Here is an 11,597-nt window from a genome sequence, read left to right as displayed (position 1 = left end):
ATGAGCCACTCTGTTTCCATTTCTCCCTGCCGACACTTCCAAATTTACTGCGGCAGAGATCCAGTCTATGTCATTGACTGTATATAGGTCTATGTCCAGTCCTGCTCAGTTGGAAGGAATGGAATGAGAGGAAGCCATGGGCGATACCAAGTCCGTATGAGTGAGGGGGGAATGCCATGGTTACGCCATTGTCGTACCGCACGTTAACAGCTTATAAATGGGCAGTAATTATTTTTCTACATTTCTATCATTGAGTAAAGTATTTACAATGTGATAAATTACATATATGATATTGATTAAACAAGCAAATAACTCTCACCCTCACACCGGGACCCTCCTCTTCCCGCTCCCACGAACCGCACATGTATTCCTATGTACGGCTCCAGCAGGGACAGAGTGGCTCTCAGCGGAGACGGCCGGACGACAACTCTTTTCCGAAACTAGTTGAAGTCTGTCTCTAAAGTGTGGATCTCCATTCTGTCGCTACATAAAAACGCTGTCTGGATTAACCTTATCAGGAATTATTTTTTGTTGCATAAAGGTGAGTATTACTTCGTTGAGGCAATAACTTTAAATGTATTTTTACGTGTTTATTACTTCCCACGAGGGATTTTTGCGGCTACTGCGGCTGCTGGCAGGACTGACGTCTAAAAGGCCAAATTAACTAAAGGATGTTGAAATAATGATACTGTCTTTTTGTTTAACATATCTGACATTTTCCGCCAGTCAAAAAAAGTGTTTTAAACAGTTTATGTCCCAGGGGATAATGACGAAAGATGGCTTGGGTTGCCTTTTAGACAGTGATGCTGCCAGGATATTTCACAGGGAATGCTGCCCTGAAATGTGGGTATAATTTTACTCTTACCTGTCATGTTTTAACTCGAAATGTCTAATAATAAGTAGGATAATTGGTCCTAAATTTTTGCAGGAGCTCAAGTCCTACCATGTCGAGAAAAAAAAGACCGTATCCGAAAACTTACTTTATGTCCTCATTGAGAAGCATGTCGGCTGATCTTGGTGTCTTAATCCCTCTTAGTATTTATTTGAATAGTAAATAATACAAGGATGCGGAAATTGCTATAGCAGTGTAATTACAGCACTAGAATGAAGTGTGGCTGTCAGATGTTAAGGGGACACATTTATGTATATCTAATGTCACTATTGTTGGAGAAGGCAAGTTTTGTATCCTATTTAAAAACACATCTTAAAGTTGTTTTTTTTTGTACCCAGGAATGTCAACAATTTCCCCTCTGTTTAATATTAGACCAGAGAGGGGGCCAGAGCAAATAGAGAGAGGAGATGCTCATGTTTTCATTCTGTTTGTGGTTCATTTAAAGTTGTTCACGCCGTTTTGGTCCATCAAGTTTGGTATTAATGGTTTGAAATCAGATTATATTTTCTCTGCCTCATTTCCAGAAAATTCATTGAGTGCCATAGTATTTTGCCATGCAGCAGATAAGATGGTTTTATCCCTTGTCAAACTTGTTTCACGTGTCTTAACAGTTTTAACTGATTTGCAAACTGCATATTGATGAAAAAATGTTGGTCTATTTACAGATTTTGTACAGAAATAATTGACAAATGAAACTTCTTTTCTTTAGCTTGCTCTGCACACACCAGTAAAGTCTGTCATGGGATTTTACATTAACACTTGAAACTCATCCAGTGTATATTATGGCAGGTTAATCTTCTCTTGTGGCCCATTCCCCCCAATCACAAACCTGCTGTCTGTGGGTTTGCTCCAGCTGAAAGGGAGGAAGGAAGAAAAACGAGTTGCTGTCTCGGCTTGGTGGTGTAACAGAGTAGAGTTGGTGTTTGGGGGAGAGATGGTGCAGGTGCTGTCTGCACAGGAAGAACAGGAATTAAATAGGAAACACAAAGGAAACGTGTGAACAAAAATGCTGTGTGTGTGTGTGTGTGTGTGTGTGCGCCCTGACTCATTTAGATGAATCTGTTCAAATGCAAAAAGAATGAACCATCATTGCACAAGGCAATTCTGTTAAAACCTCATGAAAATAATAGCTTTACTGTCTAGTCTCACCCTGAATCTGTTAATATTCAGTTTAATTTTTATTTTCATAAAAAGTTAGACAGCAAATGTTGGCTTTATTGTTTTTATAAATAAAGCAGAGATTTCCTCTGTATTATGTTAAGCATCTTGAAGCTAAACTTTATCCTTTATACTTTATTCTGATGCCAAAACTCTGTTGTGAATAGGAAATCTGTCAGGTAGAGTACCTGACCTGAAGAAGAGCCTGTTGCTATGGAGATTACCTGTTACATGCAGTTTACATAATATGTCTTTACAATGCAAAGTTGTGAAGAGTACCCTGATATAAGTTATTGGATATTTTCATGCTGGTGTATAAAATGCTTCCAACTTCCCTCTTACTCTGCCTTTGGCATTGAGGCTGGAAGATTATGTGAAGGAGAAACAGTATTTTGAGTCTCTGGGCAGGATGACCGATAAATAAGCCCTCGACAGCTCTATGAGAAAAGATGAGATTACTGTTGTTGCCATAAAGCATGAGAAACTCTATCTCTAGCTATGCAGTTGCATGTCCTATCTCACCAATGTGTACAGTTTGAAGGTGTGTACAGTCAAATTCCCTTAGTGTAAGTTATATAGGCGCCCTGAGCTCTCTGTTAAAATATTTGCATGGTATTTAGTCCATGTAGCTTCTTAAGGATTCACGCCATACATCACACCTTACATGTGTTTTGACTGACTTCATGAGACCCCACAGTGCTGTGCAGAAAAAAGCACAAAACCTTGATCCTAGAAAGAAACATAAGTTTGGAAATTTTTTACTGCAACTGCAGGGATGTGTCATGACTCCTCATATCCACGTGTCAGGTGCACCAAGGAGATGGAGTTAAAATGGGTCAGCCTTTCATGCATCTGTCTGCTTTTGTCCCCTTTCCTTGGATTGTGTTTTTTTCCTTCTGCTTGCTTGCCGTCTTTGGTGAAGCTTGAATCTTTTCAAGGATGTAGACCCAGGGAGATTTAACCTGCCGCCACCCCCTGCGGATATTATCATCTTATTTCATATGCTTCTCACTGTAGCTCGTAATGTTTCCTGTAGGCTGTTTTGATTATTATAGTCGGCTTGTTTACATTAAGGTGTTACTGAGACCTTGTACCATGTATTGGTTGATAAGAGTTCAAAAATTTGTTTATCAGCTTTTTTATTTTATCTTAATTCGTCCTCCTCCTCTTTTCTTTAATATTATCTTTATATTGTCATTTTTCTTTTTGAGTTGGCCCAAATTTAAATGCAAGAGGGGTGTGGCAATGCTCTTTTGACTCTTTCATGAAATATTCCATGAACTGCGTTCACGGTTAAATGACTTTTCTTGAGAAAAGATGTGCACATTTCACTATTATGACTCTCCTGAGGTGTAACAGTGTATACAGCAGGAGACAATGCTATGACACAACCTTCACACAGGATACGGATTATCAGATCATCAAAACAGATCATCCTCTCAAACATTTTCATTCAGACGAAACGGAGGAGCTTCAACTTAAAACAACAGGGTTCGGTTGAGGTTTGTTATAATTACTGCTATTTTTTTTTTATTTAGCTTGCTTCTTTAAGGTTGCTTGCACTATTTCAAGCATACATAATAGCTGGGTTTATGTCCCTGTGGTGTGATGACTGCGATTGCTAGTTTAGATGGGGTTACTCATGCAGAGTCCAAACCTGAATGTTGGGCGGGGAAAGAAGGGAGCGACTGCTGACTCTGTTGTAACATGTCTGGTTAGTTTTAGATATGTGTGTACGTGTGTGTGTGTATCTGTGAGTGTGTTCCCAGTCTTTGCTCAGAGCCACATGGATGCCAGATGCTATGAATGTTGATGTAATTTTTCCATTAAGGTAGGAACACTGAAGTTGTACCTTACCGAGAATTTGGACAGTTGTTGCTGCTTCAGCTTTTCGTTTCCATTGTCCTACATTAAAGTAAAGGCTAATAAATTCCTTGTGGGTTTTCATAGAATGAGGGTGTGATCATTTCAAACTGTGTTGAGGAAAAAAATGAAATTCCCATTTGAGTAACATTTTTTTATTAAGAAATTATTCACAGATTTAAAAAAAAAATGGTATTGCTGATAGTTTCTTTATAGCAAAATTAAAGACGTAAGAGCCACCGCCCTTAATTTGGAAACTTTTATGACCTCTCTAGTCAAGTGTTTGGATATTTTGCGGAGCACTTGATACCTAGTATGTAATCAGTAAGTATTTTATGTCCCAGCAACATATGCTTTATGCTCATCATTTTACAAGCTTTCCAGCTGGATATGATCTAGTGCAGGGGTGCCCAAAGTGGGGCCAAAATTTTCCTGCCAACCCCTTTCTTTTGGCCCGCTAGTCGTTGTTTATATTAGTACCCCACTTTCAGTGTCATGAACCTCAATAAGTCCAGACTCAGAGGGACCCTGACTAACTCACATCTCAAGGACATGCTCACCTTGTCAGGGAGCCAGGTGCAACCTCACATGGAGAGACTGGTAATGTCCAAAGAGCAGCTTCAAGTGTCCCACTAAGCAACTTCCCTTGTTTAACATGCACTTTGCTTGTTGTTGATGTGTTGCACTTGGTTGAAGTTTAGCAGCTGTAATTATTGTTTCTTGCCCCTCTAACTATGGCTTTATTGTTCTATTGCCATATTGATTTTTTTATGTAACATTGTATGTGCCCAGATAGGAAAAAATACACTGTATTAGCTATTGAACAGTAATTAAAATAACTTCATTCATTTACTCGTGTTTCATCCTTAAATCTGCAGTGTTTGGCTTACAGGATCATTTTCAGTTTGGCCCTTGGAGGCTAAAGGTTTTGGCACCCTTGATCTAGTATGAAAATATTTCAGTTTGTTGATCATTTTGGCCACAGAGCAATGAATCATTAACACAAGTAATTCCTGCTCTAGCATGCAGTCCTGCTTCAGATGAGTCTGCAATACTTGCAGGTATATATTGAAACATGCACTAAAGTTTATGTTTGCTGTTCTTGACCTTGCAAATGTAAGTTGTGCTAAAATTGATATCGTTGGATATAACACACTGAGCGAGGGTCCATCCATATAAGCAACTGCATGACGCTTTAAAACCAGATTAGGTGCAATTATTGCAAATGTTACAAAGACATCAAATGAGGAATAAAAGTAAAACCGAGTTAAAATTGTAGTTATGTTTGTGTATGCATAATGAATTTCCTTTTTGCTTTCTGTTATGTCTATTCCTGTGGTATAATGCTGTACGCCTACTGTCTAGGATCAAGGCTTTGTCCCAGGTTGCCTTCAGGCAGTTATACTGCTCTGTTGACATCATGTCTCACTTGCACCATAACCAATGCTACAAGCATAACTGTGGCTTTAGTCCCACTGTGGATAGGGATGAATAATAGACATAGCCTCTGTGACGTCAGCCGTTGGTTTCCGAAGAGCTGAATTAAAGTTTAGTGGCAGGTTCCTACCATTGCCATCTTGGCAGCATCATGGGTGTCGTCTCTCCCGTAAAATACAAAAATGGGTAAAGAGGTAGAGCTGAGAAGGGGGCTGTGAGCGTGTCGTAAATTATTGGCATCTAGCAATCTCTGACCTGCCGGTAGCTAAGAGCTATTCGAGTTATCCTAGAGATAACAGGAGCTAACAGGAGCTAACCAGCTAACGGAGGTAAGCGGACTAAAGCTAAGTCCTGTTGTTAACCAGCTAAAAACTGTGGTTGTTCTACATTCCTCCTTCTTGAAGCAGGATATTGGGTACCTGTCAATCAAAAGGACACGCCCCTAGACATGCCGAATTTTGAGATGAAATTATTTCTAAACGGATGAGTTAGAAAAAAATCCACTTATCCCACAATTGTCATGCAGTTAAACCTGTACTATTAAATCTAAAATGTTTTTTTGTACCAGGCTGTAAACATGTTTATTTCCACTGTGAAGTTGTTTTTTTTTTTTTTTTTTTAACATGGGAGTCTATGGGGATTTGATGTTTTGGAGCCCCTAGTGGATGAGGTGGGAACTGCATTTTTTTGTTACGTCCGCATAGACTTAGCTTTTAAATGCCAGAGGTTTCTGCTTAGGATAAAAATACGCAGTTCCAATAAAAATAATAAAAGCACTCTGAGAGTGTAGACATCCGACAAACAGCTAATTTAAACCCGTATTGTGATTTCCACTTTATATTATAATTCCAAAAATTCCCCTATATTTTTTCCTGTTCTGAATCGTAGTGTCCAGAATTTTGTACGGATTCAGATCCATTTTTGATATCTTGTAAAGCCTTTTGGGAACTTTTGTGTATTTTCTTGTGGAGCTATACTTAAAATTGCCTTGAAATGATAAAGCATCCTTCCAAAAACTCCTGGATCCAGATGGTGGTCTGGATAGCTCCCAAAATTTAATCTAATCAATATTAGACCAAGATCCATTCTCAGAAAAGATGTCAATGCAGTACATCTTCAGCATGAAGCATTCACTGTAATATCACCTCTTTGTATCTTTGGAGGCCCTGTGATGGACTGGTGACCTGTTCAGGGTGTACCCTGCCTCTTGCCTGATGATTGAAAGGCTCCAGCTTCCACATGACCCAGAATTGGACTAAACGGTATAGAAAATTAATGAATGGTTTTGTAGTTCATAGACTTGTTTTCTGGAAGATGGTTGTAGTCACTGAATAACTTCAGTTCTTTAGGTTGGATGGGAAACAGCTGTCAAGTAATAAAGGATTTCCTCAGCTTACTTTAGTTGGCGTACCACTGTTTAAGAAAAAAAAAAAGAAAAACGTTCAAATGATCTCCTTTTTGTAGAAGTGTGTCAGATGGCAATTGTCTCAGTAAATGAATTTCTAATTTCATTGTTCATATAATGCAGTTTTAGCCTTTTAATAATTGTAAGAAAAACTTAATAGCAGATTCGTTAAAGACCAGTTCACTTTTCTGCCCAGTATTTCATTTTCACTTTGAAAGACAACTGTAAAAGTAAAAGAAATAATACTGTTTTCTTATCTGTATTGATCTGAGTTTCAACATCAGTTGTCTCTATTTAAGCCGATTACTTCTTGATCTAAGAGTTAACCCTTAGATCCCTGAGGGTGTTTTGATTATTTTTGCATTGCTTATGCATTATGTCTTATTTAAGCTGTCTGATGTGTTTTGTATATGGTTGTCACCACTTAATCAAATTTTCCCACCCGTAGATGTCTTTACCATCCATGGACTGGCGGATGACTGGGTTCCAAAGTTTATGCTGTTTTGTTTCTACAACTGAAAAAAAAAATGACTGTCTTATGTCTGGTATTAGATGTGAAAACAAAGCTGGGAGTCTTGTGCTACGTTTTCCAGGCATTCCCACTCCAACACACCTGACTCAAGTTAATCATGCATTTTGCACAACTTTATTGGCTGTGGATCCATTCAATGTAAGCCAGGTGTGTTGGAACAGATACATAAAAAAAACCAGCAGGACAGCAGCGCTTCAGGATTAAGACACCCCATTTGACATTGACATGTTAAATGTGCACTTAACAAAATACTTTCCTTATTTTTTTTCATCCTTTGCATGCATTGCTGTCGTGACTTGGATCTCTGCCACTCTGCCTCTAAGGGTTAAGAATCTGCTGTGTCTAAATCCAGAATAAATCTTGGACATTGGATATGAACATAAGTGAAATTCTGCACCTAAATGATTATATGCATGGAAAATCACACCTTCTGTGAACTCATGTAAATGTTCTGCTAAAACTCTGTTTTTTTTGTGCGTAGTTCAGCCTGAAGCCTCTTATCGTCTATTCCTTGACTTTTCTCAGGAAATTATAGAACAGCATTAAAGTACCATGCTGTGCACAGGCCTGTCTTTAAGAAGTTTACAACCATGACATTTGATCAAGGAGAACACCCAAGCATTTACCTCTCACATCATTGATTTATATGAGGAATTGCGTAGATTATATTTAGTGTGGAATAATAAATTATTCTCTGGGGCTGGGTCTGTCAGTGTTGCGGATAATTACTATGATTCCCATCCTAAATATCATCAGCATTTAATGAGTGGTTTCGCTTCTCCAACGTTTAGATTAACTCAGAGCCAGAGACAGATTTTTAATCCTCCTGCATGCTAAGTGGAAAAATACAAGGACTCCTTACAGTCAACATACAAATATCTGTTAGACGGTGTTGTGGGCAGGGGACCCTGAGAATTGGTGTCTCAAAAAGCACATTATTAGGCTTAATGTTTACACAGCAAGAGCATTCAGCTACTGATGGAGGAACAGCTAAACATGTTTCCTGTTATAGTCAGTCATTTGTTTACTGCTTTATCCGAGAAGCCAGCTCGAACCCACAAGAGATTTTTAGGTTACACTGAAGAAGTTGTGAGGGTGATGATACTTGTCACCTTCCAAGGTGCTTTTTCCAGTTGGTTTCCTAACATTTGGCTTTCCAATGCATCAGCATGTTGATCAGGACAGAGAAGAAAGGTCTTGCTATTAGCATCAGAGGTGGCAATTCCTGGTCCAGAAAGTAAAAGTCCTCCAGCTGTTCCAAGCAGTCACAAAACAAGCTGAATTTAATGAGCAGAGTTTATTTGCCAGGTAAATGAGCCTGTTAGTGAAAACACCTGTTCTAAATGTACAGGTAGATCCAAAAACATGGCAGGACTTTTACGTTCTGGACGAGGAATTGCCACCTCTGATTAGCCTGGTATCAATGTGATTCAGGGCACCTTCACACCAGCCTTTTTGTTTCGATACCTTGTCTGTTTGCTTGACTTTGTTTGGGGTATTGTGAGGGTGCATTCACATCAAGGTAGTCCGTTAGACTCGGTCCAATTGGGGATTCGCCTCAGTTCTAGGGGGGCGTATTCATTCAGACCGAGATTTCATTCATGCCGCACTCTGGTCAAACCTTTACAATGATATATCCCCATTCCCACAAAAAGGTGGCGCTGCACCAGAATTTAGCAAAAGAGATGACAAGACCAGCGTGAAGAAGAAAACTTCGTTCCGAGGTAAACATAAAGACGAAACTATCGCTGTTTTGGGTTTATTTTGTCTTATGCAAGTTTTCTGCAGAATTACACTGCACCATTTGGTGTAGCGTTGCATTGTGGGTAAATACATAGCGATCGCGTTAAGAGTCCTCTGCCTTGTCTGTTGTTCATACTGCGCCCATTGTTGCCGAGTCCCAAATCGGACCGAGTCGAGCGGACTGCAAAGCAAAGTGCCTTGTGTGTTCAGCGCTTGGCATTCTGGGTAAACACAACCAAAATATACACACATGTGGGGCGATAGGCGGATCTGGATAGGAGGAATAGTTCACGGCGAAGACGTGGAAGAATTTGGTAAAAGTTCTGATAAAAATCTGACCAACCCAGACCTCTAGGTTCTGATGCAGCGCTATATTTTCCTCCCTTTGGGGGAGTGTGAAACACATTTCTTTTAAAGGTTCAATTCATTTAATAAGTGTCAGCCAGTTGACCTTTACACCAAACCAACAAGAGTTCTTAAAAATTGTATAAACTAATATGTTGGTATGAAACTGATATTAAAAACTGACCAGTTGTTGCACTATTGATCAAAGTTAGGTCCCTTTTAAAGGAAATCTTTACATTATTTTAGAGCAGCTTGTCGGCATCTGAAGGCCATGAAACAAGGTTGTATTGCTTTGTGAAAGTTGCTTTATGATGCTTTAACACCCTACTGTAAGATTTATTAGCACAAAAATCTTTTGTACTAGTAAACTTTAACCACAAGAAAAAGTCTAAACAAATGCAGAAACATAAATTGATTTTTACTGCTAAAGAGGAGTTGAATGTTGAATCAAGGCTAAAGTCTTTATAATGAAAGAGTGGAGGCTGCGTTTAGTACTCGGTGTGAGCAAATGCTAACCCAGAAGCAGTTGACACAACAGCTGGTGATTACCTGTATGTTAGATAAATAATTGCTTTATTTTTAAAGTCTTTTAATGCAAAATGTTAGTCTATCGATCAGAGGCTTCAGGTTGAAAACACAGTTTTATTATATAAGTTCACGGAATGTGTGAAAGCAGGGAAACGTGAGCTAAGTTTGCTTTCCTGTTCAGCGTTGTTCATCTCCAGACTGTGAATGTCACAGTACATGCGTGTCGTTCCATGTTTCAGGTTTCCGTCAGTGGATTGTGGGCACATGGAGACGCTGTTGGTGCAGCGTGTTGTGTGCATCAGGAATCAAAGGCCGCCATTGTTGGAATGAGAAGCAGATGTTAGTGAGGAATTCTCCTGACTGCAGCAGTTTTTGGTTTTTTTTCGTGCTTAAGCTCTGAGTGCTGCCTCACTCCATCGCCCTCCCTCCTGCTGTCTCGCTCTTCGCTGTGTTTACCCACCCTCTTCTCTTCATTTCCTTAAGCTTTGACATGCTGTATGTTAAGCCATCATTAAATCAGTCTGATGACAGCCCTCATCAGAGGGTCTTTTCTTCCTTTTCCAAGCAAAGGAAGTTTTTCTTTACTATCCTGTGTCTGTATTCCTTCGGACACTGTCTTCTAAGCTGATGTCAGTGGAGGGAAAGAATGAGAAAACAAGAGGTGTAGTTGTGACAAAAGTCCCGTCTGTGTCTCCCTACATAGGATACAGTGTCATGCCTGACTCCAGTTTGCCACGTTGACAGAATCTCTGTCTCACACTGAAAGGGAGGATGAAGCTCAGTCGACTGTTCTTTTATGTGGATGTTGCTTTAGATAGACTTAAAAAATTGCCCTGCAGTGAAAGAGGCCATTTATTCATCCAGCACCCTCCTGGATGTGTAAGAACATACATCTTTTCACGTGATGATAGACACCTCCTCCTGCAGTGCTCTCCTTATGTGTGAAGACACATTTGTGTGAATTACACGTCGCTAACCTCAGCATCAGCATTCACCATTCAGCAGTTTGTTAAATGAGCTGGAGGAGTTAAATCCCAGCTCTCACCAAAGGAGAAGCAGGCACACCTTAAACAGGCCTGATCACATCATTGATGAAGTGACCAGTTTTGTTTTTATTACTTTCAGAGTTTTGCTCCAGATGAAAGGCTGCTGAGATGTTAATGACCCCGTCTGTACCTCAACCTGCTGGGGACATTATACTGGTGGCATTTTCTGTAAAGGAACATTTAAAAGTTTGTGCCAAAATCTCCCCACATCTGAATAGAAACACAGATAATTTCTACTGGATTTGGGAACTTGAAGCAACTGAAGTAGGCCAATCATAAGCCATTTTCTCCTGTCTTCTCCAGCCATCACTGATAAAAAAAAAAAAAACCAACCAGATGCTCTTAATTTAGTTTGCTTAGGTAGAGCTGGTCGAACTTCTGTTTCTTTAACATTCATCATCACTTGTTGTCCATTTATTGTCTGATGTGACCACATAACAGAACTATAAATGCAGCCTGTGTATGTGTAAACAAAGCCCTGCTTAGAGTTGTATGTAAACAATGAATGCAGACATAAAGATTTATCTACTATATCCTAACTGGAGGTGGACTGTATTCATACTCATTCAGTCGCCACCAGTGTCTACACACAAGTAAATTCTATATACTATTTCTGGGTTTACGGGTGCTTCATGTGTGTGAATAAAT

The 11,597-nt window shown here is 39.5% G+C and overlaps 1 protein-coding gene across 2 annotated transcripts in view; it reads left to right on the top strand.

Moving 5' to 3' along the window:
• Positions 1 to 400: 400 nt before the first annotated feature.
• The window catches only part of frmd6 (FERM domain containing 6), a 30,858-nt gene continuing 19,661 nt past the window's right edge, over positions 401 to 11,597 (top strand). Inside the window, exon 1 of one of the 2 annotated variants that reach the window (XM_079262181.1) lies at positions 401 to 541. The gene's annotated coding sequence lies outside the window, so the exon portion shown is untranslated. Of the gene's footprint in view, positions 542 to 6,523; positions 6,613 to 11,597 lie in introns of those variants that run through there. The other variant, XM_079262182.1, reaches the window with a different exon arrangement.

This window comes from Telmatherina bonti, assembly GCF_933228915.1.
Source record: "Telmatherina bonti genome assembly, chromosome: 22".
Taxonomy (NCBI): domain Eukaryota; kingdom Metazoa; phylum Chordata; class Actinopteri; order Atheriniformes; family Telmatherinidae; genus Telmatherina; species Telmatherina bonti.
The sequence above is the reverse complement of the archived record's forward strand: the minus strand, read 5'-3'. Positions and strand labels throughout refer to the sequence as shown.